At 37.3% G+C, this 22,892-nt stretch overlaps 1 long non-coding RNA gene across 2 annotated transcripts in view; it reads left to right on the forward strand.

The window, feature by feature from the left end:
• Positions 1 to 18,269, forward strand: part of LOC143668583 (uncharacterized) — a 53,295-nt gene extending 35,026 nt beyond the window's left edge. The window contains exons 3-4 of one of the 2 annotated variants that reach the window (XR_013168534.1): positions 15,673 to 15,776; positions 17,815 to 18,269. This is a non-coding gene — a long non-coding RNA (uncharacterized LOC143668583). Of the gene's footprint in view, positions 1 to 15,672; positions 15,777 to 15,949; positions 17,225 to 17,814 lie in introns of those variants that run through there. The other variant, XR_013168490.1, reaches the window with a different exon arrangement.
• Positions 18,270 to 22,892: the final 4,623 nt, after the last annotated feature.

Raw genomic sequence — 22,892 nt, forward strand, 5'->3', positions numbered from 1 at the left:
CTTTATTTCTCTTCTTTTATTTGCTTTGAGGTTAGTTTGCTGTTCTTTCTCTAATTCCTCCAGGTGAGCAGTTTAGTCCTTCATTCTTGTTATTTCTTCTATTTTAAAATAGACATTTTGGGTAATAAATTTCCCTCTCAGCACTGCCTTTGCCACATCCCATAAGTTCTGATATATTATATTCTCATTTTCTTTTATATCTAGATATTTACGGATTTCTGTTACTATTTCTTCTTTGAAGAAAGATTGTTTGAGAGTGTTATTGTTTAAGAGTGATTATTTAAGAGTGTGAGATAGAGTCTCCATATATTTGTGAAAGTTCTGATTCTTTGGTGATTATTTCCATTGAGTTCCATTTTAGTCAAAGAAAGTTCTTGAATAATTTCTATGTTTTAAAAACAAAACAAGTTTTGTTTTGCCCCAGCATATGATCTATCCTGGAGAATGTTCCAGGACATTTGAGAAGAATGTGTATCCTGGTGTTTTGGGGTGTAATGATCACTATATATGTTAGGTCTAATTCATTTATCACATTAAGCTTTCTATTCTTTGTTGATCCTCTGTCTGATTATTCCATCTAAAGAAGAGAGTGGTGTATTGAAGTCTCCCCCTATTATTGTTGAAATATCTGTTGCTTCCTTCATTTTTACCCGTTTGCTTCATGTACTTTGGGACTCTTTGATTGGGTGCATAAACATTTAGGATTGATATTTCTTCTTGATAAGATGTCCCTTTTATTAATATATAGTACTCTTCCTTGTCTTTTATGACATCTTTACTTTTGAAATCTATTTTGTCAGATATTAATAGAATTGCTTCTCCTTTCTTTTAGTTACAGCTTGATAGAATATCATTTTTCTGTCCTTTAACTTTCAATGTATTTGTATACTTTAGTGTAAAATGAGTCTTTTGTAAGCAGCATATAGATGGATCATATTGTTTAATCCACTCTGCCAATCTGTGTCTTTTAATTGGTGAGTTTAGTCTATTTACATTCAAAGATATTACTGTAAAGCCAGTTCTTGAATCTACCATTTTATCCCTCGGTTTTTATTTGTCAAATCTATATTTTTCCCCTTTCTTTTTTTATCATTTAAGTTACCCTCACTAATACTCTTAAAACTTTACCTCCTCTCTTATCTTTTTTTTTTTTCCAGCTTACACAACTCCCTTTAGTATTCCTTGCAGAGCTGGTCTCTTGTTAACAAATTCTCTCAGTATTGGTTTGTCTGTGAAAATCTCCCTCACTTTTGAAGGGCAACTTTGTTGGATAGAGACTTCTTGCTGGGAGTTTTTTTCTCTCAGAATCTTAAATATATCAGATCATGCCTTCTTGCCTCCATGGTGCCTGTTGTGTAGTCCAAATTCAGTCTTATGTGGCTTCCTTTGTATGTGGTGAAACACTTTTCTCTTTGTTGCTTTTAGGACTTTCTGCTTCTCTTCAACATTTGACAGTCTGATTAGTATGTGTTTTGGAGTAGTTCTGTTTGGATTTATTCTATTTGGAGTTTGTTGGGCTTCTTTCAATTGCATATTTATGTCTTTTATAAAGGTTGGGATGTTTTCTCCAATTATCTCCTCCAATAATCTTCCTAGTCTTTTATTCTTCTTTTCTCCTCTGGGATACCAATGATTCTTACATGTGTGTTATTTTTTTGTTGTCCATCATTTCTCTGAGATCTAATTTAAAATTTTCCATTTTTTTCATATTTGTTCTTTGGTGTATTCTTTCTTCTGCCTCTTCAAATCTGCTGCTGTGTGTCTCATATATTTTTAACTTGATCTACGATATCTTTTCTGTAAGATCTGTAGTTTTTGTATTTATTCTTTCAAATTCTTCTTTATTCTCTTCTAGGGTCTTCTTCACAGCCTTCATATCTTTAGCCAACCCATTGAACTTATTTATGAGATTTGTATGTACATCTTTGTTTAGTTATTTCAAATTCTGTTTTCCCTCTGGTGTTTTAGTTTAGTCATTTGACAGGGCTATATTTTCTTGCATTTTCAAGTGTTTTGTGATTTTCTGCTGCCTTTGAAACATTTGATTATATAGACAAGGTTATTTTGAAAATTGATTTCTCTTGCTCATCTAAGATTTTGTAGTTGCTTGGGTTTGTGTTGAGGTCTCCTTTTGCAGTTAATTTGTCAGTAATTCCCTGCCAAACCAAGGCCATTACTTCATGCAGGAGGTGCAGCTTTAATTGGAGATCTCTTAGAAGATAAGCAGAAAGACAATTTACCAGGCTGTTTTTCCATTATGGTAGATGGCAGTCTTGGGCCACCTCTTCCCCTCAGGCCCAACTTTCCCCAATTAAGTCAACTGGCTGGACCAGGACCCAACCAGATGCTAAGCCAGTCAAGATTGCAGATCTCCATGTGCACTGAAAGGTGCCAAACTTAGGGCTGGGAGATGGGTGGTGTGTATCTCAGCAGTGAATCTGCTTGTGGGCAAGATGGGTCAGGTGGTCCCCAGGCTCCCTCATGTAATGACCTTGAGCTGCAAGACTATTTCAACCACCCTTACCTACAATCAGCCCAGGAATGCCAGGCAGTGCAACCCAGCTTATTCCCACATCCCCACCTCTCCATCTATGCATTTTATGATTGCCCAGGGCCTCCATAGAGAAAGTATAGAAGGAATGGACCCAGAGGGTCTCTTTTGCTGACTAATTGTCAGATCATTTAAGGAAATTATTGATAAAGCTAGATTTACTTCTGTCACTTTTCTAATTGCTTTTTGCAAGTCTTATACCTTCCCTTTTTGCTTAGCAAGTTTCTCTGCTTTGTAATGAGAAACTTGAATCACTTATCCTTTGTTTTTTTGTGTAATATTTTAGATATGTTCTTTATAGTTACCATAAGGATTAGATTTAGCATACCAAATCTATTGCAATTTAATTTGTGCTGATTCCAATTTGACATCAATAGCCTACACATAAATAGTAGCTATAACCCTCCATCCCTCCCTTTTATGTTGTTGTCACAAATTATCTTTATGTATTGTTTGGCCTGTAGGGAAGACTCTTGTTTTTTATGCATTTTAATTTTACAGATTATTGGAAGTCAAAGACAGCATTACAAATGAAACATGAAACAATACTGACCCCTGTATTTGCTGGGGAAATTACAGTCACACACACTACAGCCATCACCCAATCTTTGACTATCCCATGCCACCTTTTCTATTTTGTGCTGCTTCTTTTCCATAACCAGGAAGAGATGGTAAGTCTAATATAAAGGCTTATCCAGACTTTAGACCTGGAAACCAGGAACAAGCAGCCCCAGGAGAAAATTGAAGCAGAATTCATCAGTTTCAGGGTCCTTCCCCCAGGCATATAAAAGCCACATAGTATAGTCTCGTCTCTTTTCTCTGATGCATAGTGGGTTATGTGGAGCTGCCATCTACCAACCACAAAAACAAAGCAGTTTTGATCTCTCTCAGGAGACTGGTTACAGCGGGGTCTCTTCGCCTGCTCTTTTGAACTCTTTATGCTGTGTAAGCAGTAATGCAGTCATTTGCTGAAAGTTTCCATTATGCCCTGAGCCTTTGTTACCACAACATACCATGTGGCAACTCACTCTACAATATTTCCCCATATTTTTACTTACCAGGAAATCTTTATTCCTTAATTCAGCATTCAGATACTGTCTAGCACCCTTTCAACATGGAGGACTCTTTTTAGCACTTCCTGTAAGGCAGGGCTAGTGGTAATGAATTCCTTCAATTTTTCTTTTTATAGAAATATCTTAACTTCACCCTCATTTTTGAAGGACAGCTTTGCTGTGTATCTCATTCTCTGTAACAGTTTCCATCTACCCCAGCAACTTAAATATGCACTTCCACTGTTTTCTGACTTCCATGATTTCTATTAACAAATTGAATATGAATCTTATTAAGGATCTTTTATATCTGACATGTCACTTCTCTCTTGCTTTTTTTAAGATTCTGTCTTTGTCCTTGACATTGGGCAGTTTGATCCTAATGCAGCTCAGTGTAGATCTGCTTGGGTTCATCTTGCTTGACATTCATTGAGCATATGTATTTGTGTATTCATACTCTTTATTAGATTTGGAAAGATTTCTACTATTATTTCTTCAAATACTTTTCTGGCCCTTTCTCCTTACAGGATTCCTGTAATACCTACATGGGTACACTTGTTGGTGTCCCACAAGTTCCTCATGCTTTCTTCATATTTTCGCTCTTTCCTTTCTGCTCCTCCACCTGGACAATTTCAATTGCTTTGTCTTTGAGTTCACTGATCCTTTCTTCTGCTTCATCCAACCTTCTCTTGAATACCTCTTGTATTTTTCATTTCAGGTATTGTCATTTTGAGAACCAAAATTTTATTGGTTACGTTTTATAATTTCTACCTCATTATTGAAATTCTCATTTTGTTCATAGGTTTTCCTGACTTCTTTTACTTCCTTGTTCGTTATTTCCTTTAACTCATTGCTCCTATGTTATAGTTATTCTATTATATCTAATTAGTAATTCCAGAAACTTCCCTTCCAGTGGGATATTTTCTGTCAATTTATATTTTTCCTGTGATTGAATCTAATTTTCCTGTCTCCTTGTATGTTTTGCAATTTTCTGGTAAAACGTGGACATTCTATGTATTATGCTGTCATCATGCTGGAAATCTAGTTCCCCCACTCTTCAGTCTTCCAGACTAAGAACAAGAAGGAAAAAATAAAGAAAAATCAGAAAAATAAAAGAACTAGGAAAAAAATAAAAAAGAAAAAAATACAAACAGACAAAACACTTCTACAAAAAAAGAAAAAACAGAAAAAAAAAATGAAGTGCATTTCTCCTTCTAGTCTCTTGTTATATGATAGTGGGAAGCCAGAAACTGCTGCTTTTGAGGTCACCAAAACTTAGGACAATATCCCTTCCTATTCCTCCGGAATCTGCCAGACCTGGAAACATAACAGAAAAAGAGAAAAAAAACTAAAAACCAAAAAAGAAAAGGTAGTGGATTGGCTTTTTTTTAAGTTTTAAAATTCATTAGAGAAATTGTGGTTTTATAGAACAATCACATAAAATACAGGATTCCCATATACCACCTTATTATGAACACCTTGCATTGGTGTGGTACACTTATTGCAATTAAAGACATCACATTATTAAATTGAACTATTAATTATATTCTATGGTTTAACTTTGGATTCACTGTTTGTGTAGTATACTTCAGAATGTTTATTCTGTATACAGTCTGACATTTCCCCTTTTTAATCACATTCAAATATATATTTCAGTTGTTAGTAACATTCACAATGTTGTGCTATCTTCATTGTCATTCATTTCTAAAACATTCTCATCATTCCAAACAGGAACCCTATAAATTTTAAGACAACTTCCCGTTCTCTATTCCTACCCCATACCCTGGTAATCCAGGGTATATTCTAGGTTCTGAGTGTATAAGTTTGTTTTTTCTAATTATTTCAAAAAACTGAGGTCCTATTATATTTGTCCTTTTGTGTCTGGCTTATTTCAGTCAACGGGATTTCTTCAAGATTCATTGATGTTTTTGTATATACCAAGGTGTTCTAGTTTGCTAGCTGCTGGATTGCAACACACCAGAGGCAGATTGGCTTTCAATAAAAGGGGATTTATTTAGTTAACATAGTTCTTCAGAGGAAAGGCAGGTACCTTTCAACTGAGGTTCCTTCTTATGTGGGAAAGCACAGGGTGATCTCTGCTGGCCTTCTCTACAGGCCCCTGGGTTCCAACAACTTTCCCCTGGGATGAGCTGTGAGTGCTGATATGAGGTATGCTGAGTTGCTTGGGCTGTGCTACGTTGAGCTCTCACTTAAGCACCGGCCAATTAAATCAAATATTCATTGAAGCATGCATGCCTCCTAGCTGACTGCAGATGTAATGAGCAACAGATGAGTTTCACATGCTATTGGCTCAAGTCCACAGCAACAAAACTAGGCACCTTCACCTGACCAAGTTGATACCTGAATCTAACTACCATACAGGCTTCATTCCTTTATTACAGCTGAATAATATTCTATTTTATGTATATATCACATTTTATTTATCCATTCATTGGTTGATGGACACTTGGGTTGCTTTCATCTTTTGACAATTGTAAATAATGCCACCAGGAACATCACTGTGTAAATATCTGTTCAGTACCCTGATTTCAATTTTTACTGGTATATGTCCAGAAGTGGGACTGCTAGGTCATATATTAGTTCTATAATCAGCTTCCTGAGGAACTGCCAAACTATCTTCCACAACAGCTGCATCATTCCACCTTCCTAACAGCAGTGAATATGTTCCTATTTCTACATATCCTCTCCAACACTTGTTTTCTATTTGTTTTAATAGTAGTCATTTTAGTGAGCAGGAAATGGAATCTTTGAGTATTTCTTCTGCCTCTTTTTCTCTTTCTTCTCTTTATAAGAATCCCATAATGCATTATGCTTGATAGTGTCCCAGATATGACTTTGATGGTTTTCACTTTTAATAATTCTTCTTATTTTCTCTACAGCATGACCCATTTCCAGTGTCTTGTCTTCAAGTTTACTGATTCTTTCTTCTTCTACCTCTAATAAGCTCTGAAACCCTTATGGCCATTTTTCATTTCAGTTAAGGTGATTTTTAACTACAGTAGTTCTGTTTGGTTCCTTTTAAAAATTTTCTATCTCTTTATTAAGACTCTTATATTGCACATTAATTGTTTTCCTGATATAATTTTGTTATTTCCTTGTATTTTCCTTCATCTCCTTGGACATCTTTAAGACCATAGACTCAAAGGCTTTGTTTGCCAGGTCCACATTCTCGTCTTTTTTCTTGGTCTTCTCTGGATTTTTATCCTTTTCCATTGAATGAACCGTCATTTCCTATTTCTTTGTCTTGTATGCTTTTATTGGAAACTTTACTTTACATTGTAAAATATTAACTCTGGGCTTTTTTCCCTGAGTTATTTGTTTCCTGGTTTTGTAACCAGTTGGTGATAAGACAGATGTTCTTGAGCTTTGACAGTTCTCTCCCACTGCCTGAGGCCCAAGCAGTTTGCAGGATTTTCCGCCTATTTCTGGGCCTGCATCTTATCCTGGGCGTTTGCTGATTATTACAGATTTCCCTTGTTTACATGAGATTAGTTGTCTCCTCGGTTTCCCAGGAAACAGAACTCCCTCTCCTGTATATTTGAAGCAGGCAAGGCTTTGCCCCAGATTGTCTGCCTCTATAGTTTATTACACTTCTTTTGCTGTTCTCAAGCTGCTTTTACCTGAAGGGAAAATTCTGGAAGTAGGGTGTTCAGGTTTGCTAAAGCTCCCGGAATGCAGTATAACAGGAATGGATTGGCTTTCTCAATGGGGAATTATTAAGTAACAAGTCATAATTCTAAGGCCATAGAAATGTCCAAATTAAGGCAACAACAAGAGGATGCCTCCATGGAAGAAAGGCCAGTGGCATCCAGGGTTCCTCTGCCACATGGGAAGGCACATGGCAATGGCTGCTGGTCCTTCTCTCCAAAATGTCTCTGGGCTTCTGCAGGTCCTTGCTTGTTTCTCCAGGATGTTTCTGTCTTAGGTTCTCTGCTAAGTTTTCTGAGTTTCATCTGTCTTTTATCCTCTCATAAATGACTCCAGCAAAAGGATTAAGACCCACCTTGAATGCGCTGAGTCATATTGCCATGGAAACAGCCTAGCCAAAAGGTCCCACCCACAATAGGTCTGCCCCTACAAGAATGAATTAAAAGAACATGGTTTTTCACATTAGCTCCAAAGCAGAACAGTCTACCCTCTGGACCCCCAAAAAGACATGTTCCTTACATTTGCAAAACACATTCATTCCAAAACAATATCACAAAAGCTTAAATCATTTCAGTAACAATGAATAGGTGCACAATCTTTTCAAAATCAGCTACAGAAGTGGTGCGAGAATTAGTTCAGTGGTAAAATCTTTGCCTGTCATGCCGGAGACCTGGGTTCGTTTCCCAGCCCATGCACTGCCCAAAACAAGCAAACAAGCAAATAAAAAACAAAAACAAACAAACAAAAGAAATTTAAGAAATGGTGCTGCAATAACGAGATACTCATATTTAAAAAAGAATGAAATACAACCCCACCATACAGCATACAAAAACAAAAAACAAAAAAGCATCAAAATCAGTTGTAGACTTTTTTGCTTTGTCTTAAGGCAAAATTCTTCTCTGGCTGTGGACCTGTGAAACTTAGCACAAGTTATCTTCTTAAAATATACAAAAGAAGTAGTCATAGGATAAATGTTCCCATTTCCATAGGGAGAAATTAGAAGGAAAATATGGATCAAGGGTCCCAAATACCAATAACCTGAAGGGAAATCCTCATTAGATTTTGAAGTCTGAGAGTCATCTACAGAAAGACATTTTATCTTCAGGGCTTGAGAAAGCAGCAATACCACTCTCTTCAAGGGCTTATGTAGTAGCCCTACCCTCTCCATGTAGTGGGGTGAGGGTTCACTTTGGGGAGACCACTGTTTTCAGAACCAGCCTCTTCAAGCATCTGTGTGGTACCTGAGCTCTCTGTCATGTCTGGGTCACATGCTCAATTCCTCCATGACAGTCAAGTGATGGCAAGGTTCTCTCTAATTCCCAGGGAATGTGCTTCACCCTCACTGAGGCCTGAGGTGGCAACTTTCTTCCTAAACCATGGGGTGGCCAAGCTCCCTGTTCTAGTTGCTAGCTGCCAGAAGGCAATATACCAGAAACTCAATGGCTTTTAAAAAGGGGAATTTAATAAGTTGCAATTTAAAGTTTTCAGGCCATGGAAATGTTCCAATTAGAGTGACTCTATGGAAATGTCCAATCAAAGGCATCCAGGGAAAGATACCTTGATTCAAAAAAGCTTATGAAGTTCAGGGTTTCTCTCTCAAGAGGAAAGGCACTTGGCAAACACGGCCAGCATTTCTCCCTTGGCTAGAAAGGCACATGGCAAACACGGTGTCATCTGCTAGCTTCCTCTCCAGTTCCCAAAGAAGCATTTTCCTTCTTCATCTCCAAAAGTCACTGGTTGGTGGACTCTGTGCTTCATGGTTCTGCAGCATTTTCTGTTGTGGCTTTCTCGTGGCTCTGTCATTCTTCTCTGTTATCTCTGAATCTCCAGCATTCTCCAAAATGTTTCCTCTTTTATAAGATTCCAAGACCCACCCAAATGGGTGGAGTCACATATCTATCTAATCAAGTTTAATAGCCACATTGATTGAGCCATATCTCCGTGGAGATAACCCAATCAAGTTTCCAACCTATAGTACTGAATAGGGATTAAGAGAAGCAGTTGTTCCCACAAGATTGTTTAGAATTAAACCATGGCTTTTCGAGGTACATAAATCCTTTCAAACCAGTACACTCCCTCAATTTCCCAGGCATCTGAGAGCCCTGAGGTGGTAACACTCTTCCTGAACAATGGAGCAGAATGCCCATCTTCTGCAAACCCCAGGGAAAACTCACTCTCTCCACAGGCATGGGCAGGTCAGGTCCACTCTCCTGGCCTGAGGTTTCTTACCTCCAGACCTTGGCTTCCATGTTCTTTCCTTGAAGTAATTTTTCCTTGAATCTGTCCCTTTTCTGTCCCTATTAGTCCATTGGCAGTGGTTCTGTTCAAACAGATCTTACATAAAATTTGTCAATGTAGCATGGAGCATACAGGAGCCTCAACCATTAGACAAGAAGATTTTCTACAAATCCTTTCTGGATAACCCTATCTTCAAGCTTGGCTTGGCCTCGTGTAACTGAGAAGTTAGGATTTAAGGAATGACTATGAACATTGAATTATTATTTAGATATTCCTTTTTACTTTCTGATATACTGGAGTAGACAGAGGAAATAACTGAAGTCTCTAAACTGTAATCCAGATGCCCTGATCACTAATTAGGCATTATTAGCCTTTATTATATTGTACAGCTTTTATCTTATGCCCTTGTGATTTGTAAAAACCTTGTAACTAACCTTCACTTGTACCCATTTATCCAGTTTTTTCTTACTTTGAAGTCTTGTTATCACTAAAGACATCCCTTAGTGTTTAATAATGAAGGGTCTTCTGTAAGTACAGAACTAACCTTCTCCAATTTCAAAGTTATTTTGGTAAGTGAAGCTGGAGTTAACCAAAATAAGACTGTTTGACATGTGCAGTAGCTTATACTTTAACCTATATATCACCTATACCTAATTTTCATACTAAAAATCATGCCCATCATCATATTGAGACCTAAGCATGTAATCAATTTGTGCATGCTCAGTAATTTGATAATCTCTAATTATATCATTTGGGGGCATCATGCTTATTATCCTACAACCTGCCCATCTTTTAATGCTATAAAATTATCAGAATTACTGCAGTTTGGGGAGACAGATTTTGGGATGATAGGCCAACTGATCTTCTGCTTTGCACCTAGCAATAAACTATTTTTTTCTTTGAAACTCCAGTGTTTCAGGAATTAGTCATTTGAACACACAGGCAAAATAATCCATTGCCTTTGTCCAGTGACACTCAGATGGCTGACTGATTAAATCCTAGCATGGAGATCTATTCTCTGGAGACTCACTTTCCAAGCTAACAATTTCTGGTTTCTTTGTACCCAAGAGCTCAGTTCTCAGCTTGTCCCTTTCCTCTCGCAATTTATTATAAACAGCGAGGAGAAGCCAGATTGCATTGTCCACATTAAATTCAGAAATCTCTTCAGCTAAGTATCCCAGGTCATCACTTTCAAATTCTCCCTTCCATCTAATGCCAGAATTCAGTTTTGTCAAATTCTCTGCCAATTTAAAACAAGAATTGCCTTTTTTCCAATTTCCAATAACACATTCATCATTTCTGTCTAAGGTCTTATTGGAAGTATATTTAGAGTCTATATTTCTACAATTTCTACAGTCTCTTCAAAGAAATCTAAGCCTTCCCTATCAAGTACTTTACAACTCTTCCAGAATCTTCCTCATATCCCTATATAATGCCGTTCTAGCACTTTTGGTGTTTGCAAATTTTAGCACCCCACTCTCAGTACCAAAGTCTGTTTTGGTTTGCTAAAGCTGCTAGAATGCATTAGACCAGAAATGGGTTGGCTTTTTCCAGGGGGATTTATAAGGTTGCAACCTACAATTCTAAGACATGGAAATACCCAAATTAAGGCATCAACAAGAGGATAGTTTCACTGAAAAAAGACCAACAGCCTCTGGGGTTCCTCTGTCACATGGGAAGGCACATGACAATGTCTTCTGGTCCTTCTCTCTAAAATGTCTCTGGGCTTCTGTGGGTCCTTGCTTGTTTCTTCTGGGATGTTTCTATCTTAGGTCCTCTCCTAAGCTTTCTGAGTTTTATCTGTCTTTTATCCTTTCATAAAGGATACCAGCAAGGTGGTTCAGACCCACCTTGAATGGGCTGGGTCACATCTCTATAGAAACAATCTACTCAAAAGGTCCTCCCCACAATAGGTCTTCCCCCACAAGATTGTACTAAAACAACATGGATTTTCTGGGGTACATAACAGCTCCAAACCAGAACAAAAGGCCACACCAGTGAGGAATTTCTCAAGTCAGCTTTCTTAGGTGAAACAGGGCAGGGGTCCACAAAGGGTGGGAAGATCATCTCCAATGTACATGTGTTGGGGATTAAGAAGGGTGCCAATAGCTTTTATCATGGCCCCCCAAAACCATGTTTTCTTGGCCTGCCCAGCAAATGTAGCCTGTCAAGCAACTGTCCTAACAACCCTGAGGAACTAAAACAGTACATCTCTAAGTATTCTGCACCCTGGGTTTGTCCAATGCAGGTTGACATCATTGCCACCCTCAGAGCCATTCCTCCAGTGATCAGAAGCCTCTGACCAAAACTCATGATCAGTGATCATCTGTGCCTACCCCTGGTCTTAAGAAAGAGGATTTTTACATCCATTTTTGTCACCAGTGAGCTTGCCAGGGGCTCAAGTCCACACACTCTGCCATGAGGTGGGGGGTATGCACTAGAAGCCACTGTGTGGGGAGAGAAATTTATTCTTTATCATAATTTATCAACCTCTTTCTCCCACTCTTCCGTGGATGCTGTACAGTGTACTTCTGACCTCTGGAATTTCAAAATAATTGTTCTTTAAACAGTTCCTGCCTGATTAATTGTTCTGGTGAAAAGACTGAGTTCTAGAGCTCCTTATTCTGCCATCTCCCCACAATCTTCTTGTGCACTGGCTCTTTATGTACTAATAGATGCCAGTGTAAAGCCAAAAGATGTTGTCTCTGAGAGAAACTCAGACTAGCACTTGTGCCCTCAAGGATCTGCCAAAGTAAACAACACAAGAAAAAGGCAAGAAGAAGTCCAACCAATGAAAAAGTGCACTGGGTCTTTACATCTTGTTAGATGTTGGTGTGACGCCTAGACCAAAGTTATGCTGTGTGCACATAGCTGAAGCAAAACAAGGAACACATACAGGAAACAGGAAAAAAAAAAAAAGCCAAAGAGATTGGACCAGCTCTTTTTCTCCATGTTAATGCTGATGGGATATTGGAAATACTGCTGCCCAGAGGGCCAAAACTGAAGCCAATTATATGATGATCCCTCAAGGATTCCCAAATCAACCTTAACTCTTACCTCCAACTTTAGAGGAGAAGGTTTCCTCTTCCAGCCCTGGCTCCAGCCAGGCACTTCTGGAACCCAGCCTGCAGTGCCCTTGCTGAAGCCACAGCCATTTCTGTAACTGAGTTTTGCCTAAAGTCTACAAGCTATTACAAACTGATGTGCCCAAACACGCACAGTTACAGTTGCCTCTGATTCTGGTCCCCTAGAAAAGATCTAAGAAGAGGGTCAACTAATTCCCAGACTTCTTTCAGGCCCAGGCATATCTCTTTCAAATCACTGTCACTATACATATCAAGAAAACCTGAATAAGTATGAGACAGATGGAGATGAGGAGAAAGGGACAGAAGAGAGAAGAGAGAGAGAGAGAGAGAGAGAGAGAGAGAGAGAGAATATTCAAGATTGGAAATGAGAAAGGATACCAGCGTGAAATACAAATAAATACATACCATATGCAACTCTGGCGACAAATTTAAAAACCTAAAGGAAAAGAATAATTTCCTAGAATATATGTTTCTAAAAGTGGAGGAAAAAAACAGAGAAATTAATGTCATTTAAAAGAATTTAAGGAGATAAAGATCTAATTAAGGGGCAAGCACAAATAAAGAGCAACACAACTGAGACCCTGGTAATGTTTAATAAACAGCTAATTACAGTAAAAAACAAACAAAAAACAGAAAAATATGACAATCTTAATATGAAGTTGTTCTGATTTGCTGAAGTTACTGGAATACAATATACCAGAAATCGGTCAGTTTTTACAAAGAGGTATGTTAGGTTACACATTTACAATTCTAAGGTCATGAAAATGTCCAAATTAAGGCATCAGCATGATGGTATCTCGGCTCCATGCTGGCATCTGGAACAGCTCTGTCAGCTGGAAAAGTACGTGGCTGGTATCTGCAGGTCCTCGTTCCCAGTTCATTGCTTTCAGCTTCTGATTCCAATGGCTTTCTCTGTGTGTCCGTGGGTCTTCTCTTAACATCTCCAGGGTGTTTCTCTCTCTCTAAGAGTCTGTGGGTCCTCTGCTAGCTTCTACAGGGCAAATTCTGGATTTCATCTCTTAGCTTAGCATTTTCTGTGGCATTTTATTTTCCAAGCATCGTGTTTTTTTCTAAAATGTCTCGCTCTTAAAGAACTCCAGTAAGCAGATTAAGACCCACCTTGAATGGGCAGGGTCACATCTCCATAGAAACAACTTCATCGAAAAATCCCACCCAACAATAGGTCTGCCCCCACAAGCCTGAGTTAAAAAAAAACCTAGCTTTTCTGGGGTGCATAAGTTTCAAGCCAACACAGAAGTCATCATATTTAAATCAAAACTTGATAAGGATGGCATAAAATGCCTTCCAGACAAATCTCATTTATAAATATATGTACATGAATTCTACCTAAAATATTAGCAGAAATAATCCCATGAATCAAAATTATAAAATATCACAACCACCAAGTCACATGCACTCCCAGAATATATACTAAGGTGGCTCACTTTCAAGAAATCTATCAACAAAATATATCAAAGATATATTATTGAAAAAACAAATTATCCTATCAATAGAGGTTTAAAAAGCTTTTTTTGAGATTTTACAGTGATTATTCAAAAAAACATCAATAAAACTCATTTTTTTACTTGGGTTGATTATTGCTTTGTATATTTCAGGCCCATATTGGTAGACAAATATATGAATATGTGTTTTTGGTGAATACAGTTATTGACCATTTGCCCCTTTTACGAATATATGACATCCTTCTTTGTCATGTAAGATATTTGTTGACTTACTCTGTATTTTTGGCAAAGAACAATATTTGTACTTCAGCTTTCTTATGGTTAATGTTTTCAGGTGTATCTTTCCTCATCCTTATCAACTTGTGTGTATGTGTGTATGTGTTTAAGAGTATTGGTGTGTCTCTTGTAGAAGACATTTTGTTGGATGTTTTTGTTTCAACCAATTCTGAGAGTCTCAGTCCTTTGTATCTTTTGAATATTTTAAAATAAATTTACATGTATTGCAATTGCTATATAGTAGGTATTAATTTTTATTTTATTTTCTTATTTTAATCTCCACTGGATAGATAACAATTTATTTCACTAGTTTAAGCATTGTACATACAACCTTTATGTCTTTCTCTCGACCCTCCCACACTGGCATACATTCCATTCAGGAAGCAGTAGGGATATAGTTGGGATAGAAGGGATGTGCTCATGACCCATTTTCTAAGAATACCTTACTTTTCTTGTATCACTGCTACTAATGAACCCTCTGCTCAGTTGTTTTCCTTCTACTGTAGCAATTTGCAATATTGCCTGGTTTTTTTTTTTTGTTTGTTTGTTTTTCTTATTTCACATGACCTTATGTTGCTATACTTTCCTGGACATATATACTCTTGTCATGCTGACTCTTAAATAAAATTGTGTCTGTGTATCTGTGGCAAGTAGAAGCACACAACATGAAAATCCTCATTTCTTGGGCTAAGAGCTAAGCTTTAGAAATTAGCCAAGAATGACTTGATTTCACCTGGCATATAGGAAACATCAGTTGTTTCTGGTTTTTGAAAATTTAAAATAAAACAAGATAAAGCTTTCCCTGTATTGATTTTGAGGATATAAATGCCTGCCTTTGTGTTGAGGCAAAATACTCATTTTAGGCATCTTGTTGTCTCACTTGAGTTCTGTTCTAGAGTTCAGAATACGGTAATTTCCAATTCAGAAATAAAAAATGGCAATGACCAATTCTATTACAGAACCTACAGATTTCAGAGAGCCTTGAGCCTCCCAGGTACTGGCAGATTATAAAAGTGGGCCTTGTTCTTCCAGCTGAAAAAGAGAGGAGAATAAATTCACGGAGGATTCATGCTTACTCCCCTTTGGTACGAGAAGCATTGGGTAAATAAATGGGTATAAATGCATTCTCATCACAGTCATTTCCACCAAACACATGACAGCACACAGTCAGTCACTTCTGAATATTTGTTAAAATGAAGTGGTTGGTCTCAAAAGCACTAGCTAGAAAGCCAAGCTGTATGCATAGAAAATTCTGTAGAGTAACTGACTAATATTTCCACTGAAAACTGCAATTTTGAGCTGTGTAAAAAATATGAGGTTAAAACTACTTTTGCCTTTAGGAGATTATTTTTGGCAAAACAAGTCTTTCTTCAAGCTGGGATTGTTGGTCTTCCATTTCACAACTTTAACTATCTACAGAAAATGGGCAGCTATTTGTAGACAGGTAAGAATAGAGTGTCAATGATATTTAAAGCTTATTTTCTTGTCTCTGTTTTTTCCCTTCTTCTTAATTCTCAATGTAAATTTTTGTCATAATCATTCTATTTTTTGTGATTATGTTATTTTCAGGAGACTTGAAGAATATTTTTTTTTAATATGTGTCCTATTTGCTTTTAGGCACAGGAAAAACATCACTTTACTGTGTAGCTCATACTTTGCTAATAAAGACAGACTCCTGAGAGATGAAGTGTTGAGGATTACTCATGTCCTATAAATGTGACAGATTGTGAAGTCTGACTCATTAAAGCTAAATATACTTTACACAACTTCTAAAAAAAATCAGAATTTACTCTTACACTAGTTGGGATTCTACAGTTGAGGAATTAAGGATAGATTCCCAAGTCACTCCTCATTTCCTTTCATTAAAAATCAGCTCGCAGTTCACAGATACTAGTCTACATGCAGCTTTGGCCACCATTTTGCCAGCCTAAGCTCCATCTCAAAGCAATGGATATCTTCAAAAGAGAGAGAAAGTTGTAGTGGCATCAAGACTGGCCTTCATTCATCCTCTCCTTTCCATGGATTACAATGTCAGAACTTGTTTGCAAGTATGAAGTTACAGAAATTATATATATATATAATATATATATATTTATAAAGACATTTGGCCATTTGGAATCCTTTAGAGACGATCCTTTCTGTGATAGGAGGCATATTTTGACTTGGGTTTCTTTTATTTTGGAGAGATCTTTGCTAATGGAGAGCTAACAAAGGCTTCTGGAATCAGGGTTCAGAATGCTTATACCTGGTTCTAATTTCAGAACAGGATATTGACCCTTCAGTGACCTTCTAAATTATCCAGAACAGCTGAACGACTTAGGATTGGGAGGTGGGGTATTTCTTATAAATCCTTCTTAGGAAATCAAGCCTGGAACATTAGAAGGTGTCAGACACCAAGTGTTTCCTCCCTGCCTGCTAAGAGCATATGTATATTTGAGACGTGCATAACTCCGGAGTCTGATCTTTTCACCAGTAAGAAATAATCATTTTATGCTTCTAAAATGATTCAATGCAAAGAAGTGTTATGACAATAACCTTACAGTAACTTTGATGATGCCAGTGCTTATGGTCTCACCAGATTATGCATTCCTGAAAAAAATAGAGGAGGGGAGGTAGAGAATTATCACTCCGTCAATTATCCACAAGACACAAAGTTCATGGTAAATTCTTGAATTGCTCTTTATATCCAATACATTTAAAACATGATTTTTAAAAGTTTTCAGATAGCTATCAATTCAGAAAAGAATAGAAATGGATGGTTTTCTCCCTTACCCATAGAGGGTAGATTGAGAAGAAAATGAAAAACTAATTAGAGAGATGCCATGTATTCAATGCTATGAAAATTAAATAATAGTCATTTCATGTGATATACAGACACTTCTCATGTAGAATTTACTTCCATAGACAATGAAATGAAGCATTGGTATGAACAATCTTCTACTTTAACACTGTTTGGTATTTGTGGGTAATTGAATCCTAAAGTAAAGTAGCACTCAACCAACTCTATAATTGACCTTCACCAAAAAGAACTTTCTTCCAAGCAATGAAATAAACTATTTTAGGCAAAATATTTGTGAAGCTTAAATTACTTTAGGCTTTATTGTCAGTGTTTCAGATAAAGTAAGAAACTGCAGCTCTAATTATGATTTGTAATTTTATAGTTGCCCTGTTTAAATTCACCAAACGTTTGAGAAATTTAAAATATTTTTAAAAGTGCATTTAAGCAGGACTGCATTTTCTTCAAAGAAAAATGGTTTAGGGTTCTAATAAAAGATATTATTTTTTCACTTATTGTCTTATAAGGCATCAGACACATAAAATCAATTTTATCATTCCAAAGCTTTGGGTTGTGAGGCTAGTGTTTGAAAAGAAGCATAGAAGATTACATTTTAAAAGCTCATGATAATGGGGTAGAGAATGCAAATTAAGGTAGAAAAATCTGTTCTTCCTGAAATTTCTGAACAATTTCTGTATTATTTCAGGATCATTTTTCTCAAAAAGCAAATCTGTTTCACAGCTATGAGGATTGAAGGGAGAGGATAGTTCACGCTAAAAGAAATGTACCATCTTCCTGATATTTTTGAATTCTTCATAGAGATAAAGCATTTTGACAAGCTAGAAGGTATGCGTTAACTGCCTGGAATGATCAGTACATCAAACATTTATTCTAAACTTCACAGGAAGGACACTGACCCTGCACTCACTCCAAGGCAGGGTAACAACACACACACACACACACACACACACACACACACACACACACAAACAAGGATTTAAGCTGAGAGGAGGCTTAGGAACTGAAGTAAGCCACCTCATTTGCGTGCCTTCCCAAAGGAGACTACATTTCCTGAAGGGCACGGTACTGATAACTGGTTCTGCCGATGAAGGATCCTGGCCAGACATGGGTTCTGTTCCAGTTTTAGTTAAATGGTTTGCACCCACTATTTGAAACCTTTAGATAATCATTTAATAAAATTGACTTTCATTTCTCTAATTATTTCTAGTTCTGGCTATTGCTTCAAAATATCTAGATGCCATAGCTTCTAAGAACCACACAGGCATCCACTTGTAAAGAGTTTAGCCTTACATAAATAGACCAAATGAGACCTAGAAATGCCCTGAAAATGTTGCTAATATAGTTACAGTCTATGAAAGTATATATTCTTTGTGTAAAATATCTCACTAAGCCAAATAAGATATGCAAATGGCCAATAAGCATATGAAAACATGTTCAACATCATTAGTCACTAGTGGAAGGCAAATGAAAACCTCAATGAGATACCACTTCATTTCCACTAAGACAGTAAGGTGATTATTATTTTAAAAATGGAAAATAATAAGTGTTGGTGAGGTTGTGGAAAAATTGGAACCCTTGTGTGTTGTTGGTGAGGTTGTAGAATGGTGCAGATGCTGTTAAAAACAGTGAACAAGTGTTCTAAAATATTAAACATAGCATTACCATAGACTTGGAAATTCCACTTCTAGACATGCATTCAAAAGAAGTAAAAACAGGATCTCTGATACTTGCACACCAATGGCAGCATTACTCAGAAAAGTCAAAAGATGGAAACAACCCATGTTCATCAACAGATGAATGGATCAACAAGTTGTGCTGTATATGGACATAAGGGCAGTGAAGTATGACACATGCTACAACATGGATAAACCTTGAGATCATTATATTGAGTGAAATACGCCAGATACAAAAGAACAAATATTGTGTAATTGCACTTAAATGAAATATCTAGAATAAGCAGATTGATAAAGACAGAGAGTAGATTGGAAGTTGCCAGGGGCCAGGGGAAGGGGAGAATGGGAGATTTTTTGGTTGATGGTTACACAGTTTCAGTTTGGGGTCGTGAAAAAAACATGGTGAAAATGGTAGTGATGATAACACAACATTGTAAATGCAATTAATACCACTAAAGTATACCCTTCAAAATGATTAAAATGGGAAATTTTGTGATATGTATATATAGCTAAGGATATATATATATATATATAAATATATATATCCTTATCTAAAGGACTTTTAAAATTTGAGTTAAAGTCATCTCTACAGTTTTCCTCACAGCCATATTTATGTCACTCTTGGACTTAGTGACCTATACCTATACATACTAATATATATATATAAATATGTTTACTAATGGAATTACAGCAGGAAAACTTCCATTTCTACAGGAATGCTTATAATACACATCCCTCTAATCCTATCTATATTTGAAATCCTCATGTCTATGGAGAGAGTGAAAGATTACAGTGAAATAAATAAGACAGAAATTGGTGACATTTTCATTATGTAAAATTTTTTGTTGCTGTTTTTGTTGTTGCTGTTGCTTAACCTACTCCAAACCATTCTACCAGTAAGCAGCAGAAAGGGCTTCCAAAATTCACTGACCTCTAGGTAAGAATAATACTAAGAGAACAGTCAAATCTCCACCTTTAGAACTCTTGAATAGACTCTTTAAAATCTCTTCCAGATAACAAAGTTTGAAAAAATAGAATATAATTGTAAGAACTAAGAGTTTATGGTTATATGTATATATCCCAAATCACAAAGGGGATTAATTAAATTGATGAATGAGGAAATAAAAATCAGAGAAGACAGGATTGGATTTAAATTCTAGTATTTCCCAAGAAGGAGAAGGACCTAGAACTACTTTCTCCCATGTGTGGTATGATGGAACACCAGTTTTGTTGTATGAGAGATTGAGGGGATCATATAGGAAAAAATGTATTTTCCTGGGTCCTATGATGTAGGATAGGAGATTGAAGGGAGTATACCTGCTGCCCTACATCTAACAAGGTGCATGAAATGTAGGGTCAAAATAACATAACTGAAGATAGTCACTCAGATTTCCACACAATCAGTGTGATGCAAAAACTGCAAGCATGAATCTGTATATATTCCTGAGACCTGCTGAGAACCATGGAAGCAAAATTGTTGGAAATGTGAGGGAATGTTCAGGGAAGATGGCAGAGTAAGGTGCTCCAGAACTCACTCCTTCCTCCAAAACAGAGAGTAAACAGGCAGAAACTGTCTGAAACAACTGTCTCAGGGCACCAGAGATCAAAAGAACAGTGTACACCATCCAGGAAAGAGTGGGGGGAAGAAGCTGAGAAATACTGAAAAGAATTGTGAATAGCTTGCTTTTTACTTTGTTAAATGCTGCAGGAATGCAATATACCAAAAATGTAATGGCTTTAAAAAAGGGAATTTTTTTAAGCTACAAGTTTATAATTCTAAGGCCATAAAATGTTCAAACTAAGACATCAAGAGAAAGATACCTTGATTCAACAAAGACCAATGCCTGTTACATGGGAAGGCATTTGGCTGATGTATGCTGGTCCTTGTCCCTGGTTCAGTTGTTTACAGCTTCTGATGCCAGTAGTTTCCTCTCTAAGTGTCTGTGGGCCTTACTTAGCAACTCTGGGACACAGCTCTGGGTTCTGGCTTGCTTACCATATCATGAGAAGGGACATAGTGAAGTCTGCTGGGCTCTGCATCTCCAAATGCCTGTGTCTAGCCATCTGTTCTCTGTCAGGACTCCAAGAATTTCCATATGTCTGCATCTCTGTTGGCTCTGAAGCTTTTTCCAAAATGGTTGTCCCATAAAGGACTCCAGTAAGTGACCCATTTTGAATGGTTGGAGACACATCACTATGGAAACCACCTAGTCAAAACACCCCACCCATATTTGGGTGAGTCACGTCTCCATGGAAACAACTTAATAAAAAGATTCCAACCAACAATAATGTATCAGTATCAAAGAACATGAGTTTTCTGGGGTATACAACAGTTTCCAACCAGCACATTCTACCCTCTGGACCCCAAAAAGACATGTTTTCTCCATATACAAAACACATTCATTCCATTACAATATTGCAAAGCTTCAAACCATTTCAAAAACAATACGAAGTCAAAACCAATATGAAATCTCATCAAGGTAAGTTACAGACATGTCCTGTCTGTAGACAAAATTCTCCTCTGGCTCTGGAATTGTAAAACTCAGAGCAAGTTATCTGCTGCCAATATACAAAAGAGGAACAGTCATAAAATAAAAGATACCATTGCTATAGGGGAAGATTGGAAGGAAAACAGTGGCTATTGGATCCAAACAGTTCCAAAAACAGTTCCAAAAAATGTGAAGGGTGATCCATGTATGGATAACAGACAAGTTTCTTGCAATACCTGTATAAATGGAACTACTGCCAGTCTGGACTAAAAGGGACAGAAAAAGGGAAAATTGAAAGAAAAATTATTTCAAAGGCAAAACTAAAGTTAAGGTCTGAAGTCAAGAAATCTTGGGCCAAGAAAGCAGACTCATCCATGTACTTGTAGATTACCTCTGCCCCAAAGGCAAAGGGTGGGATATCTGCTTAGATGTTCGAGAAGACTTTGGTGCCCTAGCCCTCAGAGAGGGTGGAGCACATTCCTTGCAGATTAGGGAGAGCCTTGCTGCCACCCCATTGTTCTGAGGGGATTGAGTGTTGTTCTAGTTTGTTAGCTGCCTGAATGCAATATACAGGAAACAGAATGGCTTTTAAAAAGGAGAATTTAATGAGTTGCTAGTTTACAGATCTAACACCATGTCCATAGAAGTTTACAGAAATGTCCAGTCAAAGGTAGCCAGGGAAAGATATCTTGTTTCAAGAAGGCCGGTGAAGTTCAGGGTTTCTCTCTTAACTGAAAGGGCACACGGTGAACAGTCAGAGTTTCTCTCTCATCTGTAAAGGCACATGTGAACATGGTCAGGGTTCCTCTCTCATCTGGAAGGGCACATGGCAAACATGGCATCATCTGCTAGCTTCTTCTGCTGGCTTCTTATTTCATGAAGCTCCCCGGGAGGTTTTTTCCTTCTTCATCTCCAAAGGTTGCTGGCTGGTGGACTCACATTGTGGTGCTACAGCATTCTCTGCTCTCTCCGAATCTCTCATTCTCCAAAATGTTTCTTCTTTTATAGGACTTCAGAAACTTATCAAGACCCACCCAAATGGGTGGATACATGTTGTTTCCTAATCCAGTTTAACAACCACTCTTGATTGGGTTACATCTCCAAGGAGAAGATCTAATTACAGATTCAAACATATAGTATTGAATAGAGATTATTTTGCCTTTACGAAATGGGATTTAGATTAAAACATGGCTTTTCTAGGGAACATACATCCTTTCAAACCAGCACATTCTACCCTCTGGACCCTAAATAAGACATGTTTTCCCCATATAGAAAATACACAAATTTCATGACAATATCAGAAATCTTTAAACCATTTCAGTAGTAATACACATGAAATACAAAGTTAGAAACGTACAAACTCCTATCAAACTTAGTTACAGGCATAGTCTATTCTAAGGCAAAATTATACTCTGCCTCCCAAACCTATAAAAACTCAAAACAAGTTATTTGCTGCCAACATACAAACGAGGAACAGTCATGGGATGCATATACGAATTTCCATAGGGAGGAAGGAACACAGGGGTCACTGGACCCATACAGTTTTGAAAACCCATAGGGCAAAGTCCATTAGATTTCAAAGTCTGAGAATCATGTATCTT

The sequence above is a fragment of the Tamandua tetradactyla genome, chromosome 1, assembly GCF_023851605.1.
Source record: "Tamandua tetradactyla isolate mTamTet1 chromosome 1, mTamTet1.pri, whole genome shotgun sequence".
NCBI classification, from domain to species: domain Eukaryota; kingdom Metazoa; phylum Chordata; class Mammalia; order Pilosa; family Myrmecophagidae; genus Tamandua; species Tamandua tetradactyla.